At 37.5% G+C, this 17,914-nt stretch overlaps 1 protein-coding gene across 2 annotated transcripts in view; it reads right to left on the bottom strand.

Annotated features, from left to right (window-relative positions):
* Positions 1-17,914, bottom strand: part of Cntn3 (contactin 3) — a 325,624-nt gene that overhangs the window by 184,634 nt on the left and 123,076 nt on the right. The window lies entirely within an intron of this gene.

The raw sequence follows: 17,914 nt of genomic DNA, 5'->3' as shown, positions 1-17,914 counted from the left end.
AGGAGGGAGAAGGGGAGGAGGAGGGAAGAAGATGAGGGAGAGGAAGGAAGGAGAAGGAAGAAGGAGAAGGAGAAATAGAAGAAATATTTAACCAAAACTCTCAGTTGTTTCAAATCTAGAATGAACTTAAATCAACTTCATTCTCCTATGAAAATTCCATGTGATCAGCAGATTATTTCATTTTAGTCCTACTAAATTTCTCAATTTAGTCAGTGTCCAAATGTCTACAAGACTTCAGAGATTTAAAGAGATGCATCTAGTATTAAAAACAAACAAACAAACAAACAAACAAAAAACTACTGCAACTCAATAATAGAAAGAAAATAACCCAATAAAGGATGGTCAAAGGATCTGAACAGATATTTCTCCAGAGCACACACACCCACTTTGACCTTTATAATACCTGACAAAGGCTGACTAAGTGTGGAGGAGTTGGAACTATCAAACACAGCTGGTAGAAGAGTCACTTTGAGCAGTGAGTTTTGGAAACAGGCTGACTGTGCCTGAGGAAGTTTTATACAGTGTTACATAGGACTTGACCACTCCACTCCAGGTAAGTACCAATGGAAATGTAAAGCTGGTCCACACAACCAGGCAGCATGGCACACAACTGGGATCCCAGCAACCCAGAAGGCTGAGGCAGGAGGATTGCAAGTTCAAGGCTATTCTGGCGATCTAGCAAACCCCTCTCAAAATAAAGAAAGGGCTGAGGATATAGCTCAGTGATAGAGTATCACAGAAATCGCCCCCCAAAATACCACCAAAGTATGTCCATGCAAAAATTTGTAAACAAATTTCCGTAGCAGCATTTTTTACAATGGTCAAAAAGTGGAATGACCCTAATGATCATCAATTAATGAACAGATAAACAGCATTTGGTATGTTCAAACAGTGGAATAACAATTTTAATCTCAACAATAAAAAGAAATGAGGTACTGATACATGCTTCAACATGGACAAATCTCAAAAGGATTATGCTAAGTGTTGTGGTTTGGATGTGAGGTATCCTCTCATCGCCCCTGTAGTAATGCAGGAATTTTCAGGGTGAAATGATTGGGTTGTGAGAGTGTAACCTATTTGGTCCTTCCCAATCTGAATACATTAATTGGGAGGTGACTGTAGGCAGGTAGGGTGTGGCTGGAGGAGGTGGGTCACTGGGGGTGCCCCTGCTGCTAATTTCCTGTTCTCTCTCTCTCTCTCTCTCTCTCTCTCTCTCTCTCTCTCTCTCTGCTTCCCAGTTGCTCCAAACAGAGCATCGTGTCCTTCCACCATGATGTTCTGCCTTATCTTGGGCCCAAAGTAATGGAGTTGGTCAACCATACATTGACCCTCTAAACGGTGATCCCAAAATGAAATTTTCCTCCTCTCAGTTGTTCTTATCAGTTATTTTTGTCACAGTAAAGAAATTCTGACTATACACTAAGCGAAAGACAATCATAAAACACAACTGTATAATCCCATTTACACAAAATGCCCACAATAGGCAAGTCTGTAGAGTTAGAAAATAGATTAGTGGTTTCCAGGGAGTAGGGTAGGGGAACGGAGAGTTATTGCTAATGGGCCCAGTTTCTTTGGGGAATGATGAAAACATTATAAAATTCAATGTAGTGGTGGTAGTGGTACAACTTTTTGAACATACTAGTAACAAGTGAATTGTAGACTCTAAATGGGAAATTATATAACATATGAATTATATATTGAAACTGTTATAAAAATATCTGAACATGTCCTCCCCTGTCCCAGCTTGCCATGCCCCCAGCTATGAGCAGGACCATTGTTAAATATACAATGTTTATGCTGCAAATAAAATAGCTGTCTCCTCCGCGCAGGACAGCCAAGCCTTCTCCCACCCATGCTATCACAGTCAGACCTGTGGCAGCCTACCTCCCTGAAAAAAGAAGGGTAGAGTCCAACCAGGACCTTCAGGAAGGACACACACTACAGTGCTAGCTGGTGGGCCATTCTGTACAGCCCAGGTGGAAGGCACACCTCTCAGGTTCTCTGTAGGTGATGCCTTCCTATCAGTATACTTCTTAACAAACACAACAATGTTCACACACTACCCCAATCCTCTTCCCTCCCTGCCCCCGAGAAGAGTTCCTGGCCTTCTAATGTTGCCTATCATGATGAACCACAGGACCATCCACCCAGTTCTATGATAAAAACACTCCACATTCCTCACATTGACTCCATTACCACTTTCTATCATTTTTATTCTCAATATTTGTGAAACCTGTTCCCTAACAAGCATCAACTCTAAGGAATGAAGAGATTCATTTCCCAGTCTCCTACTCATCTCCCCACCTGCATTCCTGATCCCTTCTAACTGCCACACAGCAATTCCTCTATCATTACAAATCGAAACACGTCGCTCTGTTTGCTAGCTGAAGGGCTTGGAAGAAGATGGCTGAAGTGAAATTGAACGACCTCGTCTGTGACCACCTCTGCAAACTCATCTAAGGCTATCTTCTCCTTCTTTGGCTACACCAGAGCAAAATTTATTATTAAGGTCTAGATCATGGCAGAGACAGTCTCCTCTCATTTTCTTTTATTTATTATTTATTTTGTACTGGTGATTGAACCCAGGTATGCTGCACCACTGAGCCACATCTCAGCAATTTATTTATTTATTTAGAGACAGGATCTCAGGCTGGCCTTGAACTTGCAATCGTCCTGTTCAGTATCCCCGGGAGCAGGAATTACCAGCATGAGCCACCACACCAGGTTCACCTCAATTTCTTTAATGTTAAAGAAAAAAACAGAACTTTAGAATTTTATATGGTTTAAGGGAAATAGAAAGATCTTGGTTATTTTAAAGGGTCTCTCATAGTTCATATGTATTTGTGTGTTAATCTAGTGAAATCCTCTTCCCTACCAGAACCCAAGTACCATGAAAATGGGATGCTCAGGCTCTTATACAGTGTGTGGTGAATAGAAAAACTCTCACTGACTGCTCACTGAAGAAAAGCACCAACCCTCACCTGGAGTCTCCATAAGCTCCTACTATGGCTCACTCTTTCCATTAGGACTCGACAGTGAATGTGCTTTCCCTAAGTCTTTAGACACACCATTAGGATTGGACTGCTTGTTGATTATGGATCATGCTGCAGTCCTGGAAGGATGAGGTGGAAGATATCAAGTCCAACTCAACCTCAAGGGTTTAGATAATGCTCTACTGGCTGGCATCTCTAGGCCACTGGATGTTCTAGGATGGAAATTTACAGCATGCTTTCAGGAGAAAACAGACTCGGAATACTGGAATTAATCTGAACCTGTTGGCTCTATGAACGGTCCACTCCATTGCATGCTTCATATATGTACACCTCAAGGATATGAGAGGAGGTGGGTACACACACAAACCCCAGAAGGAACTTAATACCTGCCAACGGAATGAATTCCTCAGCCAAGTTTCCCATAACACAGAACCTTCAATATTACTGTGACCCCATGATTATCCTAAGATATCTGCAGCTATCTTACAAACATGGCTTTGTAACATGATCTTTAGAACATGATTCCAAAAGCAAATGACTAACTCATTCTACTTCTAGGGAAAAGCATAAAATACAAACGCTAAAGAAGTTATTGAACTTGACTTCTGCAGAATCTTAGTTTTAAAAACTGACAACCTTCCTATGTGGCTGGGTTGCAAAGTACTGCATTTAATTTAAAAAGTTTTATTTTTTTAATTTAAAAAGCTTGTAAAGTACTAATGACACACTCATATGTAGCCTTTTGTTTTAATCTCAACTTCATTTTTGACCGCTAGAGTACTACCGCTTTAAGCTTCATCAAAGTCACCTGTGTTCAAGGATGAACTCTGTGTTTCTGGCCATGCTTGTTTATTTATGAGAAGGTTCACTGCCTGTAACTCACAGCCACCAAGGCTCACATTATTTATGATGCCATTTTAGCTAATTAGTCTTTGGTAACTTTTCTTTTCAAGTAACAGCCAGCCACGGTGGGATTCACCCTTAAAAATCTCTGCATTTGTTTTGTTTCTCTCCAAACTTTGTTTCCCAAGCCTCCGTGTGCTTTTAAATACTATAATCTAATAAAAGCAAATAACGTACTATGCCTTTACTTGATGGGGAGAAGAAATGCTTTGTAGGGCACTGTGATCCATTTCTGTTTCACATAAAAAAAATTACCAATGGCCAGAGAAACAGGGTAGGACACAAAGTGGAAAGAGCACCCTGGGCTCATCAGATGCTGTCTTACATGATCTGCTAGAGAGGAAAGCAGAGGTCCCCAGGCTCTAATGCAATTCTTCCCATTTCATTGTGGGGTCTGCTCTCAACAAAGTGGTCAGAGACCTCTACCGAGTTATCTTGTTTAAATGCAGAAAGAGTTGGCTTTTATAAAATGTAAATTTAGTCTCCAATGTTTAAAAAGTCAAGACATTTCAGGTCAAGACCAGATGCTTGCTTTCTATCAAGAAAGTGATCACCTTTATATCAAGAAAGTTCCCACAATTTCATTATTTCATCTACTGAACAGACAGGGAATGAGCATCTCTTAAATTCCAGGACCTAGGAATATGACAATGGACCACAAAGACTTTCAATCTTGCAAAGGAGAAAAAAATAATGTGTGTGTGTGTGTGTGTGTGTGTGTGTGTATAAAATAAAACAAAAAAAATATATGGACCTTGCTGGAAGAGAAGAGTGGGAAGAGATGGAAAATCACATACAGAGGCAGGACGTGGCCATGGGAGCCAAGATCATATGTGAAATTTCTTCTCGTTCTTAGGTGAAAGCATTAGAGGTTCTGATCAGGAAGGAATGGACTTGTCTGGCACAAAATTAAAGGAACCATGCTGACTGCTGGGGTAGAGACCAGAAGACTCCAGGGGTGGGGGTACTGGAAAGGGGATGATCAGAAGGGCTACTACTGCAGGGGAGGTGAGAGGCAAGACTGCCTCCCACACAGTGGTGGCTGTGAAGAGAGTGAAAAGTGGTCAGATTCTAGGTACAGTGTGAAGACAAAAGCGGTAAGATCAATCGATGAGAGCCCTGTGGAATATAAGAGAAAGACGGAACTCAGCGGCGACCTAGAGGATTGAATCTGAACAACACACACACAAAATTTGTCTCTCACCAAAGCAGAAAACTCCAGATGTGGGAGAAATATGAGAAAAATCAAAGTTATGATTTGGAAAGAGAAGCTAGAGATACCTACAGACATCAAGAGAGTTGGAGCTGGCCTAATATTAGTTGAGAAGGGGGATCCAGGAAGTACACATGGAGAGGTAATCAAATGTTAAAAAATGGACAGTTGAGTAGAACAGGATGAATAAGTAGGGAAAGTTTTCTAATACACTAAACTCATGAATTCCAGGGCTTAGGCTGGGTTTGCCAGGCAGTGTGATGAGGGTATGAAGCACCATAGTATTAGCTTATAATTGACCCATGTGGAAATGGGAGATAAGGTCTTCAGCTAGGAAATGGGCATTTGGAATTAAGAACTTCTACACACATCCCACATCCCTGAAAGTCTGTGCTCATGGTCAAACCAGCTGTGGACCCGGAGGAGGACTAGGACATGTTTGTCCATCTCTTTCTCCTTATAATGAATTTATGAAGGGGTAGAAAAAGTACAGTGGATGCCTAATTCATGAAAAGTACTAAAATTTCAATGTTCAATGTTGTTTTCTAGGCATACATACCTAAGAGAAACTCAGCTTCTTACATGAAGATACTCACAACTTCTCTTTGGCATATATGAACTGCCAGCACCACTACCCTTTCACAGAATGGGTCTAGAATTTACTAATCTACTTTGCAGCTATCTGTTTTTGATATGCAATAAGTTTGTTGTGCTTTATTAACATTGCTGGTAAGTTTGTGGAATTTGAATTCTTCTATCATTTTTTAGCTATTTTATACGCCTTATTATATTTTTGTTACTTCAGATGATAATATTAGTAAATGAGGCAAAGTTTATGTAAGCAATAAGGAGTAGTAGACTCCTAGATGGACCAGAGAAATAATTATATAATTAAGTAACATAAGGGTAACTTGAACGCAAACAACAGTCAATCTAATAACCAAGACAGCTACAAAATCACTACTGGAACATGATACATACAGTGTGAATACACTGAACAAAGGAATGATTTGTGTCTAGAATATATAAAAAGTGCCCTTTTCTCTAATATATTTAGTGCCACATTGATCACATATTTGTGTTTGGTTGGTATGGGTATAGCTGGTGGCTTTTAGCCAAATTCATTGTGACTTCACTTTTTAAAACAACCCTCAAGTAAGTGTTGAAGTGCTATCTAGTGTTCTTATATGCAAAAAGGCTATCATGTGACCAATGGAGAAAATACAGGTATTAGATAAGCTTCATTCAGGCATGGGTTACAATATGATTCATTATAAATGAATCAATAATAGACTAAATGTCTTTAAGCAGAAATGCATATTATATATATTTTGGTTGATAAGAATGCTGTGTGAGGTTCATGAAAACCTAGCCCTGTGTTCCACTGGGCTCAAGGGCTCACTGTTTCTTAATTCCAGTGTTAGAAATGACCTCATAGAATAGAACTAACAGGAAGAATGAAATTTGACTATACATGTGGGGCCACATTGAGCCCGATATCTGACATAAAATGGTTTCCAGTTTGGTTATATCCTTGAGGTTTAGATGAAAAAATATTACAACTCTTAACCTAGAATAAGATATAAAAGCAATATTTCAAATACAAAGCCTCTAAAATTAAAAAAAATAAATAGATATTAAAAACTCAATAGAAGTTTTCTAAGAAAGGTTTGAATTTACCTACCAACAGGTAGGGGTAAATGTCAATAAAAGGAAATTTGAGTAGGCTTGGAAGTCAATGTGGAGGTGAGAGGAAAAATAATCCAATCTGGGTTGCTCAAGATAAAAGTAAAAGTATGAATGAAATAGGAACAGAAAACTAAGGAAAGCATGCAAAGTCACTGTTATGGTTTAGATATTAGATGTCCCCCAAAAATCTCATGTGTGAGACAATGTAAGAAAGTTTAGAGGTGAAATGACTTGGATATAAGAGGCTTAACTCAATCAGTGCATTAATCAGCTGATAGGAATTGGCTGGGTGGTACCTGTAGGAAGGTAGGTTGTAGCATGAGAAGTTGGGTCTCTGGAGGTATACACTTGGGGTTTATATTTTGTCCATATGAGGGGAGCTGAGTATCTCTCGGCTTCCTGGTGCATTGGTTGAGCTACTTTCCTCTGCCACAATCTTTTGCCATGATGTTCTGCCGTACCTACTAGAGACACCATTGAAGCCAGCTGTCTACAGACTGAGAACTCTGAAACTATGAGCACCAAATAAACTTTTCCTCCCTTAAACTGTTCTTGTTAGGTCTTTTGGTCACACAGTGAAGAAAAGCTTACTGAGCAAAAATTGGTACTGAGAAATAGGATCCTGGCTGTGACTAATCTAAACATGTGATTCAGAAACTTTTGGAGCTTTCTGGAACTTGTGGGTGAAATTTTCAAAAGTTTACAGATGCAAGATAGAAAATCTTTAAAATGTCATAAGCAGAGCTTAATGGGCAATTACGTTGGGTACTCAGAAGATCAGATTGCTAATAGGACTGCAGACAGTAAAGAATGGGTTCATGAGGTTTCAGAGAAGAAAAACAACTCTTCTGAAAATTGGACTGCAGGTCATCATATTATATTCTGGCTAAAATGCTGTCTACATTTTGCCAGTGTTCTGAGACTTTCTGTGAGGCTGAATTTAAAGGTGATGGACTAATTTATCTGGCAGAGGAAATTTCAAGACAGCAGAGCCTTTATGGGGTGGTATGGGTATAGCTGATGGCTTTTAGCCAAATTCATTGTGATAAGCAGGAGAGGCAAGAAAAGAAAAAAGATTTTTTAAAAACTTGCAATTTGGGCAGAAAATAGCAAGTAAAACTGGGGCCAAGGAAGGTGTGGTTGTTAAAGAGATTGCAGCCATTAAATAAATCCTAAATACTTCACCAAGAAATACTATTAAATATGACTTGAAAGCATCTCAGGAATTGGCAAAACCACATCCATCTCAGGTTCAAGGATATAGAAGTAAAAATTCCTTTGAGAAGAGACCAGGGGTGCTCTGCTTGCACATGGGTACCTAAGAAGCTGTTTTACCATGCTCAGCTGCCCAGGTATTCATAAGTTGCTGCATCTAAGGTCTCTGGGTATTTGACTACTTATTGAAATGGTGGCAGAACTTGGCCATTTAGTGCTGGTTCTTTAGGAATCCAGTATGCTGCAGTTGGAGGGTGATAGAGGCTTCCACTGAAATTTCAAAAGACCTTCTGGGGAGGCAAGGCAAAGTACCCCAGGGTTGAAGAAACTGTGGACATTCCTGATAGGGCAAGGTGGGAAAAGCGGGAAGGAAGCCAAAGCTGCAGTGGAGACCCTCAAGATTAAAAGATGCCAGTAATGTGGAATGTCTGCAGAAGAAAGCTATAGGAATTGAGCAGAGGTAAGACAAGAGAAGGGCCATATTGGCTGCAAAGCCATAGTGGGTGGTACTAAAAAAAAAAGTCCTTTGAAGAGAATATCAGGATGTCACTAAACCTAGATGCTAGACACAGAGCTATAGAATCCAATTGCCCAGTTGGATTTTGGTCTTTTGTCTCATCCCTTCTTTCAATGCCTTAATTTCTCCCTTATAAAAGAAAAATGGATAGTATGTGCCTTACTATAGTGGATATATGCAACATGTTTTGGATTTTTTTTATAGGTGCTCCCATTGAGAGTTTGCCTTGAGTCTCAAAGGAGACTTTGAATTTGGACTTAAGGAAATCCTAGAACTGTTAAGACTGTGCACACTCTTGGAAATGGAGTAGGTGAATTTTGCATTGTGAAATGGACATGAGCTTTTGGGGACCAGTGGCAAAATGTTATGGCTTAGATATGAGGTGTCCTCTAAAAGCTCATTTGTGAGATGAAGAAAATTAGTTTAGAGGTGAAATGATTGGGTTGAGATAATTTTAAACTAATCAGTAGATGAGTTTGAAAGGATTAGCTGGGTGGTAACCATAGCCAGGGTGGGCATGCCTTTGAGGTTATATATTTTGTCCCTTTTGAGTGCAACTCTCTCCTTCTCCCTCTCTCTGTTTCCTGGTGCAGTGCCTTGAGCCACTTGCCTATACTAAACTCTTCTGCCTTAATGTTCTGTCTCACATTAGGCCCAGAGCATGGGGCTGGTTGTCTATAAACTGAGACCTCTGAAACTATGAGCACCAAAATAAACATTTCCTCCTCTAATTGTCCTTGTCAGGTCTTTTGATCACAGCAACAAAATAGCTGACTAAAATACTCTCCCATTACTAAAGGATTCCTGTGTCGAAACTACAGGACAACAAACGTAATAACAGTAGGCTAAACAAAATTAGATTCATAGAAAACCAAGTCACTGTGACACTGAAGAATGCTAAAGTCAAAAATAGGATCCAACAAGCTTTTTTGGAGAAAAACAAGATCCTCTGTACAAGATACCATGAGCCAAAATGGCATTAGATTTCTCAAGAGCAACACTGGAATACAGACAAGTGTGTTCAAAAACTGAAGGAAAAGATTTTGATAGAGTATTCAGATAAAGCCACATATTTCAGTCAAGTCTACTAGCATAAAAATTTTAGGATACATGATCTACAACAACTCTATACATTATACATCTCTTGGTAGGATACTTGAAGACCTGGTACTCTAAAATGGTACTTCCAGGAAAGAGTAAAACAATGAACACAGGTTTAAGAAGATACACATGGCACAGATAATGCAGGGATCCTTAGTGATGTAGAAGGGAGAACACAAAGGGATAGATCCCCTGATATGCAAGAAGACCAGCCCAGGCTGGAGCACTCCAAATAGCTCTAGAACATACTTCCCCAAGAAGGTGAAACTGATAGAATGAGTGAGGCATCTGTATCTGATAGGAGATTCAGAAAAGTGGCCAACATTTTGCCTGCTTTTAGTATCAGACAATAGCAAAACCAGGAAGTAAAAAAGTATAACAAGATTACTAATTTGAGGGGAAAGAAAAATTGTTCATGAAAAAATAAATAATCATTTGCCACCAAATTCAGCTCTGAATATCAGTTACAGAGTTCTAGTAATGCCATCACGGAATATATTGACCTAACTGAAATTACTGTCCAATAAAATCTTATAATAACATGGCCTAAGATGACACATATGACTCCACTAACCATCAGCATCAACCTTCTTCCTAATCCCCGGCTTCAGACACAGAGGCTGCAGTTTTATCTTCCGTGGAGGTCTGGATAGAAAAGCAGAGGCTTATAGTTACTTGGGCAAGTCCAGGCACACCCAGGGGCACATATTGGGCTGCTAACTGCTTTTAATTTTGTACTTTTGTGAGAGTAACGACTGAAACATGCTGTTTTTCTTAAACCCCATAACAATGCAACCCCATGCTGCTAAGGTGGCAAAAGAAGGTCAGCCTCAGGTGCTGAAGCCAAGGGTCAGTCTAATGCTCACAACCAAAACTTGACCCAGGAAGTGGCGACGTCAGCAAGTTATTTAGAAACACAAAGGCAAATATCAAAGCAAACAGGCAAAAAAAGCTAAAAGGAGCTTACTCCAGAAAAGGAAAAATAGAAAGGATACAGGCAAAAGTCCAACATTCCCCTGAAAAATTACAAGCTCTGTAGGAGTGTGCACAAACTATCATTTCTGATGTAAAAGAAAAACAAGAACATAAAAGGAACAACAACAATCATGTCTAATCATAGGGTTAAGAAATTTAGCACAGCATTGGACAACAACAGAATAGGATCCTGGAGGTGGGCAATATGGTTTAAAATATAAAATCCTTATTGCTGGAGATAAGGAATACTAAAATTTTTGGGCCAACTCCTATAAGATAAAGAGTGTATGCAATCTTCAACATTTTGAAGGGAAAAGAAATTCTCATTCAATATAGATATAGGGAAGGAAAAAAAACAAAAATCAGAATAAAATTGCAATATTAATATATTAACATTTACAATATAAGGCAAAGTAATTTATTAAATAGAGAATTACTGAATGTTGACAAAAATATTCTAAATTTTTATAGATCAATAATGTGCTAAATACATACAGCAAAATGTATAGCAATAAAGGCACAAACAGAATTTCACCATCATTAAAATAAAAATAAATAAAATTAATAAATTATACACCAGTGATGACAAAAGGACTTGAACATAATGATTAGAAGGTAAAATTCCATGAACATATGAAGAAAAATGTGCCCAGTATTTGGATAATACACATGATTCCAAGCACATGAATCATTAAAAAATGCTGGGTCACAAAGCAAGTAAGAAAAATTTTCAGTAGTAACAGCTTCAAAATGTACTGTGTGGTCAATGGTTGCAGCTTAGAAATCACAAACAAGGGCTAATGAAAATGTGTTTGAAAATTTTAGATTATGTATCTGATGAACTCAGATGTACCAAAGAGAAATCATAATACAATTATTACATTTACAGATGTGAAACAATAAACTTACTATATGTCGAACTCACTACAAACAGCCAAAATGGTGTTCTCTGGGAAATTTAAAACCATACGTATTTATATTAGAATAGAAAAAAGTTGGGAAAAAATGAACTAATCCCCACACAACTTAACTGGATAGAAACAGAATAAGAAAATAAACCAAGAACTAGGAAAGAACAGTAAAGGTAGAAGTAAAATAAATGAATAAAGTATAAAGGTTCACATGATCAAGTTCTAAGAAAAAAAATTGATGTTCAAAGAGTTCCAAAATAATATCCATAATGGAACAGGAGATGGCCATCTACAGCCAAATTGAGAAAAAAAGATATAAAATGTTTTGAATAATTTTTGTCCATACATTAAAAAACATAAATAAAATTCCTAAAAATATTAAACTTGTCAAAAAGAAATAGTATGATTAATCCTATAGCTACTCAATAAATTTAACTATTAATTAAAAAGTTTCCTCCAGGAAAACTCTAGGCCTACATGTTTTTATGCTTGTGTTCTATATCTTCTTCAAGGAACAGCAAATTCCATCATTTCTCAATGTTTTCTAGGGATAGAAAAATAAGGAATATTCTTTAAATCACTTTTAGAGGTGCATATAACTTTTATACCAAAGCCAGAAAAGTAGAGATGAGAAAATGAAAATCCCTTCCATTACTGATCTGCAGAAGTGTTTTACAAAACACTAACAGATAATATCCAAGACATTAAAAATTACATAACAGCCTATGTGACTAGCCCAAGTACAAGGCCACTTCATACTGGAAAGTTCTAAATATATCAACAGATAAAGGAGAAAAGCCACATATATATTTTAGTAAACGCAGGTAATACAGCATGAAGGAATAAAGCATCCATGATTAAAATTAAACTAGCTGATAAATTCCCGATAAAGGGTATCTATATAGCGGGCCAGACATCGCTTTGCACAGGAAAAGCTGCACTGCACTTATTCTCATTAAAATCAAGAGCAGAACAGGGAAGTCTACTCCCGTATGTGGAATCAACACGCGTGGTCAGAGAAAGAGCCATACCATTAAGTTAGATACACCAAGGGAACAGTGGTTGGCAAGGAACCGAAAACTGTCATTATTAGCAAATAATATTCTGCAAGCAGAAAAGTCCAGAGAAGCTTGAGAAAGGGAACACACATTGTGTTCCAATTGGTAAAAAGCAGAACCTTCAATCAATTCAGCTGCTATAGAAAATGAACATCACGAAATAAAGGAAATGGTATCCATTCCAGGTGTAAAGAAAGACTGAAGCATGAGAAGCAAAGCGCCAACACTTTATTTATTTATTTATTTTTAGTAATGGGGATTGAACCCAGGGGCACTTTACCACTGAGCCAAATCTCAACCCACTGGGTTTTGTTTTGTGATAGAGTCTCACTGAGTTGCTAAGGGCCCTGATAAATTGCTAAAGTTTGACTTGAACTTGTAATATTCCTGCTTCAGCCTCCTGAGTTGCTGGGATTACTAGCATGTGCCACCAGGCACAGCAACACCAACACATATATTAGTAAATTTAGGAGAATGAATTTTCCATTTTACAATGAGGAAGATGGATTTTAAAGAATTCAGAAGAGAACATAACCCATAAAGAAAATGGCTGATAATTTAACCCAAAATAAAAATTAACAACATCACTTCATTTGACAGCATTGGAGAAAACAAATTAGCTATTAACAATCCAAAGATAATTTATAACATATGTAAATGACAAACGATTTATGCAGAACATACAGAGAATATCAATCATTAAAAAGACAGGCATCCAGTATGAAAGTATATACATAATAGAAAAAAACAATCAATGAAGAAATATATGAAAAGGAGCTTGACTTCATTGAAACCACAGAAACACAATTTAAAAACCACAATGAAATTCAGTTCTGTAATATATCTGATTTGGTCAAATTAAAAAATAAGAGAATAGCAAATTTGGCAAGGCTGCAGATTGACAGATATTCCAAAGCATAATTTTGAAGAAAAATAGTTATGTGCATATTGTTTAAGAAATTTTAAAAGTAGCTGGCTATGGTGGCACACACATGTAATCCCAGCAGCTCAGGAAGCTGAGGCAGAAGGATTGCAAGTTTAAGGCCAGCTTTAGGAACTTTAGTGAGTCAGACATAAGCGACTTAGTGAGACCCTGTGTCAAAATAAAAAATAAAAAGGGTTGGGGATACAGCTCAGTGATTAAGCACCTCTGGGTTCAATTTTCAAAAGAAAAAAAAAACCCAAGAAATTAAAAAAACTTAAAATGATTTTATGTGTTGCTCAGAATATATTCATATGTAGTCAAAACTTCTTAAAAACACATGGAAGTAAAACACATTTAACTACAGCACTGAATATCTATGGAGAAAGGGAATCTCACCAGGATAAGGTACTTCAATTGTTTTAAATTTTGAAATAATAAACGGTAGCTACTTAGACATCCCTTTTAGTTCCTCCATATCGTTTAGACCTCTGATATAAGCCATGATTTAAAACATATGTTGCACCTCAGAAATGGTCAAAATAAAAATATTTTCATCAGGAACTACAAGACATTCAGGATTAAGAGAAAAGTAGATATTAGAAAGCAAGGACACTGGGGCTTCCAAAGGCAACTCTTTAAGCTTTCTGCCGCTAGAATTAAGAAGTGGACAAAAACATTGTCCCAGTAAATTAAAAAAGCACCCAAAATTACATCCATGTAACATAACAGCAAATAATTGAGACAATGTCTACAACTCAGTCACTGAATCATTTTACATCTCTCTTTCTTCTGAAAATTGTTCGACCCTTAATCTATAAAAAAGGACTGAGTGTCTATGGAAAGCAGGCATCTTAAACTATGGGATTTTCACATTCATTTTATGACCAAAACTATCTTCAAGCAACTAAAAAATTGAGATTATTATACACACACACACACACACACACACACACACACATATATATATTGCATTTTTCATGAGCATTAAAAGTGGTGCACTGACCATATTTTCATTTACTCATTCATTCATGAACTACACAGAAGTGCTTTCTCTGTGGCGGATACAAACAAAGAAGTATTGCTAAGCATACAAACATGACACAGTCTGGAGGGGAGACACAGTCTGGAGGGGAGACATAGCTATATTGAAAAATTAGAGAAAACATTTTTCAATGACAACACTTTACCATCCATTTGCCTGCAGCAAAGACAGCCAAGATTCTCTGAACTGGAGTCGTGAGCATCCTACTAACACAAGAGCCTCCATCCTTATTTCCTCTCCAGTTAATGTATTACATTCTTTCAGGTTACCAAAACAAAGCAATGTTTTTCTCTAACAGTTATAAAATATCTTCTAATCATTTGCCACTTTCTTTGGAGCTTTATCAGGAATCTAAATCCCAGCCATATTAATTAAATAAAAAATTTGGAACCTTTTCAGTTTAATGTAGTACTAGGTTAAGAATACTCAACATTCCTTCTTGAAACTTTCAAATAAATCTCTTAGTAGAACACTAAGAAATTTAAAACAATACCAAAGAATCTCACAGTACACCAAGACTGCTAAGCAATCTAGCTCAAAGCACAGGAGGAAATAAACAGTGTAAGCCACAGGACAACAGACTGACAGAAAGCCCCAGGGCTCAATGGCACATCCTAGGTTTGTAAAAGAGGGACTTCCCAATAAAGGCAGGGAGATATTTTATATTTTGAACCTCTCTCATCCCACTTGTCTTGATCTGGTGCACCCTCATCCAGAAAGTCAAGGACACAAATAAGCAAGGAAAATGACTTTTGGGTGGACAGGTGAAAGTGACCAACTAAGAATTCTATGTTCCTGCATTTTTTTTTCTGCCTGTGCCAACAATGAGAGACCAATAACTAGGGATGTGTTTGCAGAGAGTAACCTGGAAGACAGGATACTGTATCCCTCTGGGACAAAAAGCATATTTGCTTTCTTCTTTCTGTAAAAGAGGTAGATTCTCCCAACTCAATGTTCTTCAGCTATGGAAATACCGTCCACCACAGCCACGCTGAATCTCCTCTTGTGTGGACAAGAGGAATGAAATCAAATTGCTGAAATTCATGGTGTTTGAGGTTATGAGAGTAACAAAGTCCTTTGTCTCTGACCCAGAACTCTCATGTCTTCCCTTGCATCTACAAAAAGTTAGTAAGTATCTTACAAATGAGGATGTTTGTAAGATACTTACTAATGTTTATCACAGACTCAACAATTTCATGTTGCTTTGCCTATAAAATGCTGTCCAAGAACCAGGGACAGACTGTAGATGGTGCAATATAATTTTAGAGGTATTTTCAATTCAAACCATAGTCTCCAGAAGGGCCAACTGAAGAAAAATCCATAAGTTAATTACACTCCCTCAAATACTATAGGATGTAAGAATTTTGAGTAGAAACATACCACTACACAAAGGGTGCACTTGCTGAAGTGCTCCGGGAAACAGAAAGGAGCCTGGGAACTGGCTCTTCTTTCTAGAGATCAATGTAAATGTTCTAATATCTACGGGGCAGAATGTAGGGCCAGGAGAATCCACCTAAACCACCTGGTGATAGACCCTGAGTTTGGACACCATCTGTTGAAAAGTCTCAGACATAAAAATGGAAACAGCAAATGGAAGTAGTGGAGAAAGAATATTCAAGAGAATAATGTTTATCTTAAAAGAATACAGAAAGATGTGGCTTCTATGGATCCAGAAGAGAAATTGATAGGAAAGAGAAGACTGAGAGGAAAATAATTCCAAACAAAGGACAAGAACTATCTAATACATAGATGACAACTGACTTTCTAAAATACACATGAACCAAACTAAAAGATATAGAAGGAGAAAACATCCTTAAATTATATACAAAATGTCCAATTATCACAAGAGAAATTTCCAAGTTCTAAGCAATGCAAGTTAAATAGATATAAATTTAGCTATGTGCTCAAAACAGATCTGTTTTCAGCTGAAAACATGAAGAAAAAGTAATCCTACCATGTCCAACTGAGTGAACCTAAAAATACAGTGGTGGTGGTGAGCTAAGCAGGGAACTGTGCTTAGTGTGGCCACCTTCTATCAAGTGACTGACTGCAGAAGACAACTGGGCAGTGCCTTAGGAAGACTCCAATAAAATAAGTAGTTTCAACATGTATCACCAACCAAAACCCACCTTCATGTTTAAGACAAAAGGATGACATTCTTAAAAAGAAAAGCATGAAACATATTTAAATTTTTATACAGAATATATTAAATGTTAGAAATGTTTAAATATGGACTAAGAAATGAATTAATGCAAAACTGGAAAGAGGTCTGGTGGTTAGTGTTGAAGATTTTGGCAAAATTCTGTTTGAAAACTATATACACATATGTTACTATTCATGAAGAGAATATTTCTATATATACAGATATATACACATATGTATATATTACATATATTTCACTATATACAGGTGCATACATGCATATATACCACATTACACAATATATGTATACATAACATGTATATTAAATGACATAATTTAAAAATAAATAATCACAGAAATACAAGAATGCAACGTATACACTAAGGATGAATGGATCTAAACTCTTTAAAATGAAAAGACACTGAAAAATCCCTAAACTTAAATTTCTCTATTTATGAAATAAAACACTTTGTTAATCTCAAATATAACAGATTGCATAACATAAACACTACCTATAGCTTTCAAAATACCCAGAAAATATACAGGTTAAAAAACAACAACGACTTATGCATATGGGGGCGGGACGAGGGGAAACAAAGGAAGAAGCAAGTCAGTATGGAATGGAATGGCGGGACAAACCGACCAGGGCTGTTATGAAAAGAGCCAAGCAGTGGGCCTGCCTTAAGAGCACATCATTAATTTAATAATGGCTTGTGAGGGGAGCTGAGACAGAACACTACCACAGTGCTGGAACACATACATTCCAATTTCAGAACTAGAGAGGTACGAAGAGCTAAAAGAAATCTAAGTACCAAAGTCATGGTGATGTGTATGATATACAAAATAGAAAACAAATGAGAAGAGAAACAAAAAGTAGAAAATAGACATATATTAAGACTAAACTGAGCCTCTGGTCTCAATTCCTAACTCTGTGGAGGAAGAATATGATTTTTCTTAATGTGGGTCACCTCCTCAAGGGGGCTCAATTAACATGACCTCTCCAGGCTAGGTCTTAGGGGAGCTTGTGCTGAGGGTCCTTTTTTGCAATTCCCCAAAGGAGGTCAAAAATATATCACCACATACGTCATTTTCTTCTTTTTCCCACTGTTTTTTCTTCCTTAATGTTTCCAGGTTTGCAAGATATGTTTGTAATTTAAATGATCTGCCCAGTAAGGACCACGCCTGACTATTCTATTACATTCTTTCCAGGATGGAGCAGCTGCTCTATCC

This window comes from Ictidomys tridecemlineatus, chromosome 16 (assembly GCF_052094955.1).
Source record: "Ictidomys tridecemlineatus isolate mIctTri1 chromosome 16, mIctTri1.hap1, whole genome shotgun sequence".
Classification (NCBI taxonomy): Eukaryota; Metazoa; Chordata; class Mammalia; order Rodentia; family Sciuridae; genus Ictidomys; species Ictidomys tridecemlineatus.
Note: the sequence above shows the minus strand (reverse complement) of the source record. Positions and strands in the feature narration are given on the sequence as shown.